The sequence below is a fragment of the Chlorocebus sabaeus genome, chromosome 11 (assembly GCF_047675955.1).
Source record: "Chlorocebus sabaeus isolate Y175 chromosome 11, mChlSab1.0.hap1, whole genome shotgun sequence".
Classification (NCBI taxonomy): Eukaryota; Metazoa; Chordata; class Mammalia; order Primates; family Cercopithecidae; genus Chlorocebus; species Chlorocebus sabaeus.
This window is the reverse complement of record NC_132914.1, coordinates 102,748,878-102,763,783: the sequence shown is the minus strand read 5'-3', so window position 1 is coordinate 102,763,783 and position 14,906 is coordinate 102,748,878.

The window sequence follows — 14,906 nt, the reverse complement described above, 5'->3', positions numbered from 1 at the left end:
GTCCAACAAAGACACCATGGTCCATCACTTTATCCCTCTTGGCAATTCAATTTCCTAGGCTAGCTAGGCTAGCTTTGTCCAGCAAAACCCCAGGCCTTGGACAATCCAACTACTCACCTTTTCCATCAGGGCTCATTGACTCATTTATCCTTTTAGTAAAATTTTGCTCAATGCCCAAAGTATTCCAGTCATCATATAAAGTAATAGAGCAGTTTTGTTTTGCTTTTTAACTCGTGATCATTTACCCTTGAGGAGTTCATGGTTGAGTTGGGGAGAGCCACAAAATGATCATTTTGATATATTGTGCTAAGTTCAGGAATAGAAGTAAGCCCAGGGCACTGGTTTGGAGAGGTGCAGCAAGATCAGGAAAGCTGTCTTGGAGATGTGTCAGAAGAGTCTTAAAGAAATGATTAAAAAAAGGTAGACAGACAAAGTGGGGGGGTGCATTCCAGCAACAGGTCAGTGTGAGCAAAGGCAGGATGTGAGAACAGCATAGCAGGTATGGGACATGAAAAGCAAGTCAGCGCTGCTGAAGCGTGAAGTTCATGGCATAGAGGAGGGAGAATATTTTCCAAACAAAAACTCAGGATATATGACCCCAATGAGGTGGAATGTTCCAAATTAGGAATGTCTCCAAAAATACCAGAGATGATGTCACCAATATACTGGGTAGTTAGGGCTCAATCTGCCACCTCCTCTACATAATCCTGCCCTTACAGCCCCTCAACTCCCTACTAGAATACACCAGACGATAAAACCCACCGTGCAAGATTCCAGGAGACCCTTTTCATGTCAACCCCAGTGTTATTATAACAGTGAAAGATAAAAATATCAACAGGGGATTGGTTAAATTTACTGGGGTATGTTCAATTACATCATATGTCATCATATTAGACTTAATTTGCTAACAATAACATGAGAAAATCCTCACTTAAAATTATTTTAAATAAAGCAAGTATTTTCATATGTTAGGAGTGACCTCCACTTAAAAAAATAAATCTATGTATATCAGGTAATATAATATAATATCATCATAGAACAAATAAATGGAAATAATTGTTAGGTTCCCTTTTTTTCTAGTTCCACTTTATTCTCCATGCCACAATCAGATTGATATTTCTAAAACGCAATCTTAACCTGTCCAAAACCCTTCAAAATCCAAAATCCTTTATCATGGAGCCTGAAGCTCAATATCTTCTGTCCCCTTTCCCACCCTCACCTTTGCTTGCCATCTCTCTCACTTCCAGGCCTTCACACATGCTGTTCCTTCTCCTGAAATGCCCTTCCATACTCCCATCACCCACTTGCCTGCTGGACCAGCTCTGCTCATCCTTCAAGATGCAACTGGCCAGGTGCAGTGGCTCACATCTGTAATCCCAGCACTTTGGGAGGCTGAGGCGGATGGATCACTTGAGGTCAGGAATTCGAGACCAGCCTAGCCAACATGCTAAAAACCTGTCTCTAATAAAAATACAAAAATTAGCCAGGTGTGGTAGCGTAAGCCTGTAATCTCAGCTACGCGGGAGGCTAAGGCAGGAGAATTGCCTGAACCCAGGGGCAGAGGTTGCAGTGAACAGAGATTGTGCCACTGCACTCCAGCCTAGGCAACAGAGCAAGACTTTATCTAAAAAAAAAAAAGATGCAACTTAGATGTAACTGAGTGTAGGAAGCCTCCTCTGACCATCATCACTTTCAAGTTATACCCAGAGCCCCTTCTATATACTCCCATGGCACCCTGTGCTTTCCCATAGCACTTTCCACACTGTATGGGTATTATCAGCTGACTCCTTCCTATGCTCCACTAGAATTTAAGCTCCATGATTGCAGAAGCCATATTCATCTTATACACACACATGCACAAAATCTGTATTAGTTTTGGGATCATTTGCTGCATAACAAATTATCCCAAAACTTAGTGGCTTAAGCCAGCAAATACGTATTATCTCACATAGTTTCCAAGAATCAGAAAACCAGGAACATCTTCATGGTGTGATTCTTGCTCAGGGTCTCTCAGGGGGTTGCAGTCAAGATGTTGGCCAAAGCCGCAGTCATCTGAAGGCTTGACTGAGGCTGGAGGATCCACTGCCAAGATGGCCCACTCACATGGCTATTGGCTGGAAGTCTCAGTTTTTCACCACATGCATGTGTTCCTGACATGGCAGCTAGCTTCTCCAAAGGGAGAGCAAACCAAGAAAAAAAGCAAGGACATAACAGAGATTCAATATCTATTTTAGTCCCATTTTATACATAAGGAAACACAGAGAAGAGAGGAACACAGGTAATGTGCTCAGTATTACACAGCTAGTTAGCATCAGAGGCAAGGTTTGAACCAGGCAGCCTGTCTCTAGAGCTATTGCTCTTAACCATCCTGTGATACTGCCTCTCTAAGCAAATCAGTATATATTTGCTAGATAAAAGAAACTTCCATTTGTTAGGAGCCATGTGTTAATATACACTTCTGTAAATGATCTCATTTTTAGTTCATTCATACTATATGCCAAGCACTATTCTAGACACTTGAGATATCGTTTCAGTTATACACACATCTATAATCCACATTGCATCGAAGGAAACTTACAATGTTCCACAGCATTCACAGCTTGGAAAGGGAATGGCAGCAAATGGCAACTTTGACCTTGGAAAGCTGGCCTCAAGATCCAGCTCCTTGGGAAGGGCTAGGTCTCTCTGGGGAGGCCACCTGAGCTAAGTTCCCTCAGGCCAGCAGGCCCAGCATCACTGTGGCTAAAGCAGCCACCTTGCCCCAAGCACCTCCTGCTGGGAGATTAGGATGGGGCCTGGGTGTGCAGGGTGAGGCTGACAGCTGTGATTTGGGCCGGATGATTTCACTGGAGAACCATTCTACAGCTGCCTTACCCAGGCTATGAGAACGCTTGGAAGGAGACAGCCCAGCAGTGAAATCACCACTGAGGTACCAGGCACAATGGCACCCTTGTAAGATGTAGCTTGTGATCTCATGGGTCCAAAATACTGAGCCATGATCCCTGCCCCAGTCCAGCCCCACCCAGACACAGGGCAGTGTAGCTTGCAATGTCCATGAGCTAGGATTAATCCTCTTCCCCAAACCTAGACTTGGGAATCCACAAGAAGAAACCAGCAATATTTGCCATGTACAAATATTTCAACTCTCTTCTCATGTTTAAAATCGTAAGAGGAGAACTTAAAGGTCCTTCCACTGAATTACTATTTGTTCTAGTTTAAGTCTAGGTGTTGTTCACATTCCAATGCACCACACATACTAAGGACCATACTTTATTCTTTTATCAAACATTTTCCCCACCTTATTTAGAGAGGATTTAAGAGTTAGATACACACAAAGCAGGAAGATCACATGAATTATGTTGGAGAGAAAGAAGAGAAATCAATACTGGAACATTAAATGGAGTGATATGATTTGGCTGTATCCTCACCCAAATCTCATCTTGAATTGTAGCTCCCATAATTCCCTTGTGTTGTGGGAGGGACCTGTTGGGAGATAATTGAATACGGAGGTAGGTTTTTCCCATGCTCATCTTGTGATAATGAATAAGTCTCATGAGATCTGATGGTTTTAAAAAGGGGAGTTTCCCTGCACAAGCTCTCTTCTCTTGTCTGCTGCCATGTGATACATGCCTTTCACCTTCCACCATAATTGTAAGGCCTCCCCAGCCACATGGAGCTGTAAGTCCATTAAGCCTCTTTCTTTTATAAATTGCCCAGTCTTGGGTATGTCTTTATCAGCAGTTTGAAAACTGACTAATACATGGAGCCAAGAACAAGGCAAATACTGGAAATGTATACCATGGAGTCTTCACACTTAGTATGAATGGCTCTACTTTGGCAGCCCTGAGCTCCCCAGCAGACAAAGTGAAGACGGAAACCCAATCAACTTCAAAAATCAGTGTTTGGCATCTTTTTTTTTTTTTTCGGCCTGTATATGTTGAAGTATATTTTTCTTTGATAAATTAATTTTTTAAAAAATTATAATATTCATGAGATTAAAACCAGTCAGCTGCCCAAGAAAAACACAGCTACCAGAAAAAAAAATTCCAAGATTTATCAAAAAGAGTATGTAAAGTGAGGTCATAAGTAACGTCCTTATAAAAATCTCTTGGTGCAGGCTAAGAGATTGAATTGGACTATGTTATCTGGCAAAGATGATTGAATATCACTGCCTTGATTACGCTACTTTGTGTGTGACTGTCTTAGCAGACTGAATAGAGAGACTCTCCTGATAGCCTTGAAAAAGCAAGCTGTTATTATGTGAACTCCCAATAGAGAGGGCCACATGGCAGGGAACTGTAGGTGGCCTCTAGGAACTGAAGATCTCAATGCTACAACCTCAAGGAGCTTAATTCTGCCAACAACCATATGAACTTGGATATGACTTCTTCCCAACTCAAGCCTCCAGATAAGAATGCAGCCCAGTTACCCACTTGATAGCAACCTTATAAGACTCTGACCAGGGTACCTAGCTAAGTCATGCCTAGCCCCTGGTCAACTGAAACCAATAAATGGATGTTGTTTCAAGCTGCTGGCCCTTTACACAAAACGTTTGCTAACTTCTGCACTAAAGCACAATTCATAAAGAAAATGATTCTATGAGGAGCATATTGGCTTTTGAAAGCACACACAGAGAGAAGTAGTAAGAATGTTTGGGAGCCCTACTCTGGGCCAGCACGGAAAGAGCCACTAATATTGACATAAGAGAGTATATAACACAACTGAGCAGGGCTCATGAAGGCAGCTGAACCAGCTAGATTTATTTGGTAGCACAACAGAAGTTGATTCTGGCTACTTTACCCAGGAAAGAAATACATCTGAAGCTTATCAGTTAATTTGTGGAATCAAAGAAAAGACCAGTGACTTATTCTCAGGAAAGGACAGAGACCAGGACAGTTCTGGAGGTCTAAATTGGTACAACCACTATGGAAAACAGTATGGAGATACCTCAAAAAATTAAACAGCTGCAGCAGGATTCTGTCACTGGAATGGCTGCACTTTAATTCTGGGTTGTATTTTTTGCATCACTGGGTTCAAAATTCAAAGTCCCAAGAAAGAGAGGATCTGACAGGCTGAGACTAAGGAGAAGCAGGCACTTACACTTAACCCATCATGGCTGCACAAAAAAAGGGAGAGATTCTTTCCCTAAAGGAAATCAGGATATTAGAGCTGCAAAATCGGGGGAAGGTGCTGAGCAGCCATCAGTGGTCACCACTGCAGCCTGGCCTCCATCCCTGAATCCTCACATCCCTGCATCTCTGCATCCCCCCGTTCCCTGGCACTCCTCCAGTCCATCAGCCTTCCAGATGTGTCTCTGCAAGTTTTTGCCATGTTTGTTTTTACACAGTGATGTCCATCTGTCTGAAACATAAGCTTCAGGAGGACAGAAATGATGCTCGCCTTCTTCACAGGCTTAATACCTGCCCAGTAGATAGAAAGTGCTCAAGAAATCGATGTTACATCAAATGAAAACTTCTCCACAGCAAAGAAAACAATCAACAAGATGAATGAGTGACCTATGGGTTGGGATAAAATATTTGCAAACCACATATCTGACCAGAGGTTAATATCCCAAGTATATAGAGAGCTTCCACAACTTAATAGAAAAAAACACATAACTATATTGAAAAATGAGCAAAGGACTTGAGTAGCCATTTTTACAAAGAAGACATACAAGTGGCCAACAGGTATGTGAAAAAAATGCTCAATATCACTAATCTTCAGAGAAATGGAAATCAAAACCACAAGGAGCTATCACTTCACATCAGTTAGGATGGCCATTATCAAAAAGACAAAAGATAACAAGTGTTGGAGAGGTGTGGAAAAAGGGAACCCTTGTATACTATTGATAGGAATGTAAATTGGTACAACCACTATGGAAAACAGTATGGAGATACCTCAAAAAAATTAAACCTAGAGCTATTGTATGATCCAGCAATCCAGTCCCACTTCTGGGTATATATCCAAAGTAAATGAAACCAGTATCTCGAAGTGATACCTGCACTTCCATGTTCATTGTAGTATTATTCACAACAGTGGAGATAAGGAAACAACCTAAGTGTCTGCCCACAGATGAATGGATAAAAAAATTGTGAGAAATACATATACATATATATACACACACACACATATACATATACATATACATATACATATACATATACATATACATGTGATGGAATATTATTCAGCTTTAAAGAAGAAGAAAATTCTGGCATTTGTGACAACATAGATGAACCCAAAGGACATTTTGCTAAGTGAAATGAGCTGGACACATAAAGAAAATTCTGCAGCATCTTACTTATATGTGGAATCTAAAACAAATCAAACTCATGGAAGCAGAGAGTGGAATGGTGGGGAATATAGAAGGAGATTTTGGTCAAAAGGTACAAAGTCACAGCTATGTAAGATGAATAAATCTAGTTCCAATGCATGGCATGAGGACTTTAAGTAATAACTCTGTATTAGTTCATTTCACACTGCTATAAAGAAATACCCGAGATTGAGTAATTTATAAAGGAAGAGGTTTCATTGGCTCACAGTTCCACATGGCTGGGGAGGCCTCTGGAAACCTACAATCATGGCAGAAGGGGAAGCAGGCACGTATTACATGGTGACAGAAGAGAGAAAGAGTGTGTGTGGGAGGAACTGTCAAACACATAAAACCATCAGATCTTGTGAGAACTCACTATCACACGAACAACATGGGGGAAACTGCCCTCGTGATCCAATCACCTCCCAGCAGGTCTCTCCTCGACACATGGGGATGATGAGGATTACAATTCAAGATAAGATTTGGGTGGGGACACAGAGCCAAACCATATCAAATGCTATCATTTACTAGAAACGTGCTCAGAGAATAGACTTCAGGTGCTGTCTATTGCTGTACAAAAAAAAAAAGAAACAAAATTTAACTATGTGAAGAGAAAGATATGTTAATCCACTTGACTATAATAATCATTGCACTAAGTATGCATATATCAAAACATCATGTTGTATACCTTAAATGTACATGATTTTTATTTTAAAATCATTAAAAGTAAACTGTGTTGAGTGGATGAATGGAGAAATGAGTGTTCAGACAGACTAATTTCTGAACCATTCCACCAAATCCCATACGGACAAATGTATAGTATTTTCCCTTCTACAAAAATAAAGTAGTGCCTTGCTTCTCTCTCTTCGTTATGTTCCTCTTGGCTTTCCCACCCTTTCCACCAGCTGTAGAGGAGTCCAGCAGACAGGTTATTTTCATGACCAACACCTGATAAGTGGCATTAGGAAAATAAATATCCATCGTACCAATTTTGCTGTGCTGCCCTCCTCCCGTAAAATGATTTGTGAAATGCTATAAACATTATAGCAATGGTTCTTGCTGCCTCAAACAAACGATGATTTAAAGCTGGGGATGGAAGGGTGAAAGAAGAGAAGAGGAGCTGTTTCAAAGGGGCTCTTTGGGGCACTGGGTGCTTCTTCAGTCTCCAGAAAGTCAGAGCCTCGCACAGCCATTAGTGAATGCAGACAGCCTTGCTCAGTGAGAAACCAAGGTTTATTATTGCTCACATGTCTGCAGGTTGGCTGGGCAGCCCTGTTACTCTTAGCTGGGCATAGTCATGTGTCTGTGGTCACTGCGAGCAGAAAAAGCAGCTCTGCTATTCCAAGCTGGACTCTCTTGTCTGTTTGGGAATCAGCTAGCTGTCAACTGATCTAACATGATTTCAGGTTGAACAAATGAGCTCTTTCTCACAGGGTCTCACATTCTCTGGCTGACTAGTCCAAGTTTGTTCACCCAACAGTAGCAAGGTTCTAGGAAAGAGAAGATACGCACCCAATCTTCTGAGGCCTAGGTTCACAATTGGTACTGTCCCACTTCCTCACCTTCTACTGGCCAAATCAAGTCACAGTTGAACCCAGATTCAAGGATAGGCAACCAGGCTCCCCCTCTCAACGGAAGGAGTTGCAAAGTCTTTGTGTAAAGGGCATATTAATGACAACTGTGGAAGCAATCAATCAGTCACAACCACCTTGGAGCCCATCAGAGCGCCTCCTACAGGGCCTTGCTCTGGGCAGGTGCTCACCTCTGCCAGACCATCAGCTCATGAGGGCAGAGACCTCACCTGGCTGATTTACCTCTGGCTTTCTATCATCTTGTATACAGTAGAGGCTCAATAATTAAACATATTCATCAACTAAAGCAAACAGCTATGAGAAAGCAAGCATGCTCTTATCTCCTCTGGTGCATAATGCCACAAAAACACAACCTGCCGAGTCATTCTCCTCAGACCAAGCCTCCATGAGTACTATGCGCAGAAAGGGGTTGTTGGCAGATGCTTCTGCCTAATGACAGTTTGAAAAATTCCTCAAACTTAATACCATCAAGGAATCCAGGATTTAAAAGAATCTCTCCACCCTCCAAGAGAAGAAAGAGTCTCTAGCCACAGTGCCCCTGTTTTGTTGCCAGAGTGGTAACGTTTGGAGAGAGCAGAGCAGAGCAGATGGAGTACTTCACCTTTCTTTCCATGACATAGAGTGTCTAAGAATGTGCGGTTGCTCCAGCTGGGGGTGATGGCGCATGAGCATGCAGCTGGGATGTCAGCCCCCAGCATATGCTGCTCCGCTCAGTTCCAGCATGGGCTTGTTGGTGAAGCAGCACAGGGGGCTCCAGTGCACGAAGGGAAGAGGCTCCTTCATTGCACTGGAGCCCCCTGGTTGGCCTTGCCCCAGCCAGACTTGGCTGGCCTTGCCCCAGGCTTCCCTACTCAGCTGAGAATATGGGCCAGCTGGGATGCCTTGAGATGACCTAGTGTCTTGCCATGGTCTCTGAATACACATGCACACACATACACACATGCACGCACACTGATACACATGTATAGATGTGTGCACACACTCATACACATACACACACTTATACACACATGCACACATACACACGCATACACATATGCACACATGCACACTCACACACATGCATACACACACAGACAAAACCTGAAACCAGCAAGTCTTTAGCGCCACCCAGACCACCCCCTTTTGCCCACTCTTCCTTGATCCCAGCCCATGTTCCTTATGACAGTTCTGACACTTTTAAGACTATTGAGGACATAGTCCAAAGAACCTACAGGACTCCATGTGGGATGCTGAGTTCCTGCCTCTTGGTTTCTGGTTTTGCTCCTCCTTTCAACCCCCAGTCCACATCCAGCTGCAGTATGCCCCCTGGGGTTGATGCTTCCCCCAGTTTCCCCTCCAGACCCAGGTCTCAATCCCCTGACACTTCATCCAGAACCTTGTTCCCAGGGCTAAATTGGATTCAGCACGAGCCATTCCATGTTCAACTCACACTGCCCCAATTCCTCCCATCTAGAGGAAACAAAGACCCATCCTCAGCCATCCATTCCAGACTCACTAGTGTGGCCTCCTTAGGGGGCATTTGCACTGTTACAGATCCCCTCTCAGGACTGGTGGGAGGCACTGGCTGTGCTAAGGCCCCAGGGCACATTTTACAGAGATGGAAATGTTCTGTATCTCAGTTATGGTGGTGTTTACACAACTGTATACACTTGTCATAATTCATTGCACTGTAGGTCCAAAAAAAGATTAATTTTATGGTGTATAAAACATTCCTCAATAAATCTAACTTAAACATTTTTTTTTTAGAAAAAGAAGTTTCCATTTGTTCTGTGACTTTTCTGCCCACTCCAACCAAACCTCAACTTTAGTGGTGAGGAATATTTTAGAAAACCCATTCATCAAAGTGGTGCTTTAGGGGTACCATTCTGTCTTCCCCAAAGCTCCTCCAGTCTTTATCTTGTGGTTGCTCTTCTCAGAAGTAGAAGAGACTCTCCAGCAAAGATACTTATCAACATGAGGGGTAGGGGAGAGGCAGGAGGGCACTGTTTAATATTATTTCCAGCCTGAGATGTACAAGATAAAGACAGGACCCAGGAGAAGGTGGGAGGAACATGGAGGGAAGAGTAAAACCGAAGGAGAAAGGACTCCAGAAATCCAGGAAAGAGAGATTCAGCATTGTGTGAAAAACCTTCTGAGAAGGAAAAGAAACACCTGCAGTTTCCTCTGGACTCTGAGTGTGTTCTGAGCAGTTATGATCCATGTGCTCTGGATCTGGAGGTGCCTTTACAGCTGGGGTTAAATGAGATGTCAAGGCTGCTACTGGAAAGGATCCTGATTAGCCAAAGAGAAGAGAAGTCATCGTGGAGTTTGTCACTGTCACACCAAAGGGGGAGTGAGCTTGAGTGGAGAGCTCTTTCTGCCACTACCCAAATGCTACGTCAGCCCAGTCTCAGCTCCTAGCCCCCAGTCGTAGGTAACAAATAGCCCCTTGCACATGGGTTGATCACTTGCTGACCTGACTGATTCAAGTGCAGTAGGGGCCTGTGGGGAACTTTTAGTTCCAGGAAGCAAATGATTGATATGTTTGTAAACTCATCTCTGAAACCCACTCCTCTGGAAGAAATTATGAAAAAGTGCAAAGCCAAGAAGGAGAAAGAAAGGGAGTGGACAGGTAGAACAAGCCTAACTGGATCCCAGCCTGGAAGACTCCCCAGGGCTGAGTTCAGAATGTCTCAGCAGGCACCACAAAAGAGACCTTGCACCTCCAGATACCCCTGTCCCTGTAAATTCTTTCCATGTATTATGACAGCCAATTTGATTCCACCTATCTTTGAGAATTTTCATGGCTCATAAACACTTTGTGAAAAAAGGACTAAGATGGAGTCCAGAACTCTGGGGAGCTCCTCACCCGAAATGGAGGGAAAGGTTCCCCCATACTACATGAAATTTTGCATTTTTTCTAATTTGGCAAAACATATGATGCAGCTTTGTAGCAATTGCACTCCTGGTTATAAACCCAGGAGAAATCAGTGTATATGACATGCAAAAGAATGTTCATAGCAACAATATATGTTATAACTCAAAACTGGAAATAACCCATCTTTCTATCAATAGTAAAAAGATAAATAAATTGTGTTATATTCAGACAATAGACTGTGATACAGCAATGAAAACAAAATTATCAGGACATGCACAAAACAGATAGATCTCACACATAATGTTGAGCAAAAAGAAGCTAGACAGGACAGTATGTATCTACAATTTCATTTATAGAAAGCTCCAGAACAACCAAAATTAATCTCAGATGGGAAAAAATCCAAACGAGTTTTGCCTTTTGGGAATGACTAGAACAAGAGCGGCTTCTGGGTGTTCTTGTCTCTTTCTTGATTTGGGTATTGGTAACATGAAAGTTTTTGTTTCTAAAAAAGTTATCCAGCTAAATATTTTGTGTGTGATATGGTTTGGCTCTGTGTCCCCACCCAAATCTCATCTCGAATTGTACCCCCATGTGTCAAGGGAGGGACCTGTAATCCCCACGTGTCAAGGCAGGGGAGTGATTGGATTATGGGGGCGGTTTCCCACATGCTGTTGTCATAATAGCCAGTGAGTTCTTACAGGACCTCATGGTTTGATAAATGGTAGTTTTTATGCACTCTCACACACACTCTCTCTCACCTGCCACCATGTAAAAACGTGCCTGCTTCCCCTCCCACCATGATTGTAAGTTTCCTGAGGACTCCCTGGCCATGCAGAACTGTGAGTCAATTAAACCTCTTTCCTTTATAAATTACCCAGTTTGGGGTAGTATCTTTATAGCAGTGAAAGAACTAATACAGTAAATTGGTACTGCAGAGAGTGGGGTACTGCTATAAAGATACCCAAAAACTGAAAGTGACCTTGGAACTGGGTACTAGGCAGAGGTTGGAACTGTTTGGAGGGCTCAGAAGAAGACAGAACAATGTAGATAAGTTTGAAACTTCCTAGAGACTTGTTGAATGGTTTAGACCAAAATGCTGATGGGGTATGGGCAATGAAGTTTGGGCTGAGGTGGTCTCAGATGGAGATGAGGAACTTCTTGGGAATTGGAGTAAAGACGCCTCTTGCTATGCTTTAACAAAGAGACTGGCAGCATTTTGTCCCTGCCCTAGAGACCTGTGGAATTTTGAACTTGAGAGAAATTATCTGAAATTGGAACTTACAGTTAGAAGAAAAGCAGACCATACAGGTTTCGAAAATTTGAAGCCTGATGATGCAATAACAAAGAAAAACACATTTTTCTGGGAAAAAATTCAAGCCTTCTGCATAAATTTGCATAAATAACAAGGAGCCACATGTTATTCACCAAGACAGTGGGGAATATGTCTCCAGGGTATGTCAGAGATTTTGGTGGCAGCTGCTCCCACAGGCCCAGAGGCCTAGGAGTCAAAAATGGTTTCATGGGTCAGCTAGCTCCTGTGTGCAGCCTTAGGACTTAGTACTCTGTGTCCAGCTATGGCTAAAAGGGGCCAAGGTACAGCTCAGGCCATTGCTTCAGAGGGTGCAAGCCCCAAGCCTTGGTAGCTTCCATGTGGTATTGGGCCTGTGGGTACACAGAAGTCAAGAACTGAGGTTTGGGAACCTCCACCCAGATTTCAGAGGATGTATGGAAATGCCTGAATGTACAGGCAGAAGTTTGTTGCTTGGGTGGAGCCCTCATGGAGAACTTCTACTAAGGCAGTGCAGATGGGAAATGTGGAGCTGGAGCTCCCACACAGAGTCCCCACTGGGACACTGCCTAGTAGAACTGTGAGAAGAGGGCCACTGTCCTCTAGACCCCAGAATGAGATCCAGTGATAGCTTGCATTGTGTGCCTGGAAAAGCCACAGACACTCAAGGCCAGCCAGTGAAAGTAGCCAGGAGGGGAGCTGTACCCTACAAAGCCACAGGGGTAGAGCTACCCAAGACTGTGGGAGCCCACCTCTTGCATCACTGAGACCTTAATGTGAGATATGGAGTCAAAGGATATTATTTTGGTGCTTTAAGACTTAATAACTGCCCTGCTAGATTTTGGACTTGCATGGAGCCTGTATCCCCTTTGTTTTGGCCAATTTCTCCCATTTGGAATGACAGCATTTACCCAATGCCTGCATCTCCATTATATATTGGAAGTAACTAACTCACTTTTGGTTTTGCAGGCTCATAGGCAGAAGGTACTTGACTTGTCTCAGAAGAGACTTTGGACTTGGGCTTTTATGTTAACGCCAAAATGAGTTAGGACTTTGGGAATTTGTTGGGAAGGCATGATTGGTTTTGAGATGTATAAAGGACATGAGATTTGGGAAGGGCTGGGGCAAAATAATATGGTTAGGCTCTGTGTCCCCACCCAAATCCCATCTTGAATTGTAATCCACATGTATCAAGGGAAGAACCTGTAATCTCCATGTATTGAGGGAGGGAAGTGATTGGATTATGAGGGTGGTTCCCCCATTCTGTTCTGATGGTAGTGAGTGAATTCTCACAGGATCTGACGGTTTTATAAATGGTAGTTGTTCCTGCACTCTCACACACACTCTCTTTCACCTATTGCCATGTAAGATGTTCCTGCTTCCCTTTCTGCCATGATTGTAAGTTTCCTGAGGCCTCCCAATCCACAAGGAACTGTGAATCAATTAAACCTCTTTCCTTTATAAATTACCCAGTTTCAGGTAGTATCTTTATAGCAATTTGAGAACAGACTAATATAGTATGCTTTACATATATTGTATTTTAATAAGATATACATATATATAGTATATCCATTTTTCTATCTATGTGTACCTATATATGTGTGCATGTCTTTATAATTGTGTGAGCCAACTCCCATATATATATATATAGAGAGAGAGAGAGAAGATATATGTGCATGCCAAGCACTAGGAATTTGACACTTTAAAAATGCACAATTCATGCCCTTGTGGAACTTATGAGTTAGTGGAGGCAATAACATTAATTAAACAGTCACCCAAAAGAATAAATAACAACAAACCATGGTATGTGCTGTAAGAAGAAAGTGGGAACGCTAGTAGTATGAGGTTGATTTTGACCTAACATCAGAAAAGGCTTTCTTTGAGGAATGACATTTCCTCAGAGTGGGCAGGAATTAGTTGATGTGGTGGTTAATTTTAGGTGTCAGCTTGACTGGGTTAAGGGCTGCCCTGATAACTGATACAGTATTATATCTGGGTGTGTCTGTGAGGGTGTTTCTGGAAGAGACTGGCTTTTCAATCAGTGGACTGAATAAGGAATATTTGCCCTCACTAGTGTAGGTGAACATCATCCAATCTGTTGAGAACCTGGATAGAACAAAAAGGCAAAGGAAAGGCAAATTTTCTCTCTCCTCTGGATCTGGGACAGCCATCTTCTTCTGCCCTTGGACATCAGAACTTCAGGTTCTCAGGCCTTCAGCCTCCAGGACTCACATCAGCAGTCTCCCCAATTCTCTGACCTTTGCTCTTAAATGGAGAGTTAGAGCACCAGCCTTTTTTTTTTTTTTTTTTTGAGACAGTCTTGTTCTGTTGCCCAGGCTGGAGTGCAGTGATGCGATCTTGGCTCACTGCAAGCTCTGCCTCCTGGGTTCATGCCATTCTCCTGCCTCAGCCTCCTGAGTAGCTGGGACCACAGGCACCCGGCATCACGCCTGGCTAATTTTTTGTGTGTTTTTAGTAGAGACGGGGTTTCACTGTTAACCAGGATGGTCTCAATCTCCTTACCTTGTGATCTGCCCACCTCAGCCTCCTGAAGTGCTGGGATTACAGGCATGAGCCACCACACTCGGAGCACCAGTTTCTTTAGTGCCCTAGCCTGCACACAGCAGGTCATGGGACTTCTCAGTGTGAGCCCATTTCCATAATAAATCCTCTCTTAAATATCTGAACATCCCTTGCTTCTGTTTTTCTAGAGAACACTGACCCATACAGCCACTGAACCTTCAGACAGGGAGAGGCGAAGAGCAAAGGTCCTGAGAAGAATGGACTTGGCCTCAAGAAGGGCTGACAGACAGAATGAGAGACAATGGTACATGATGAGGCCAGAAAGGAGGC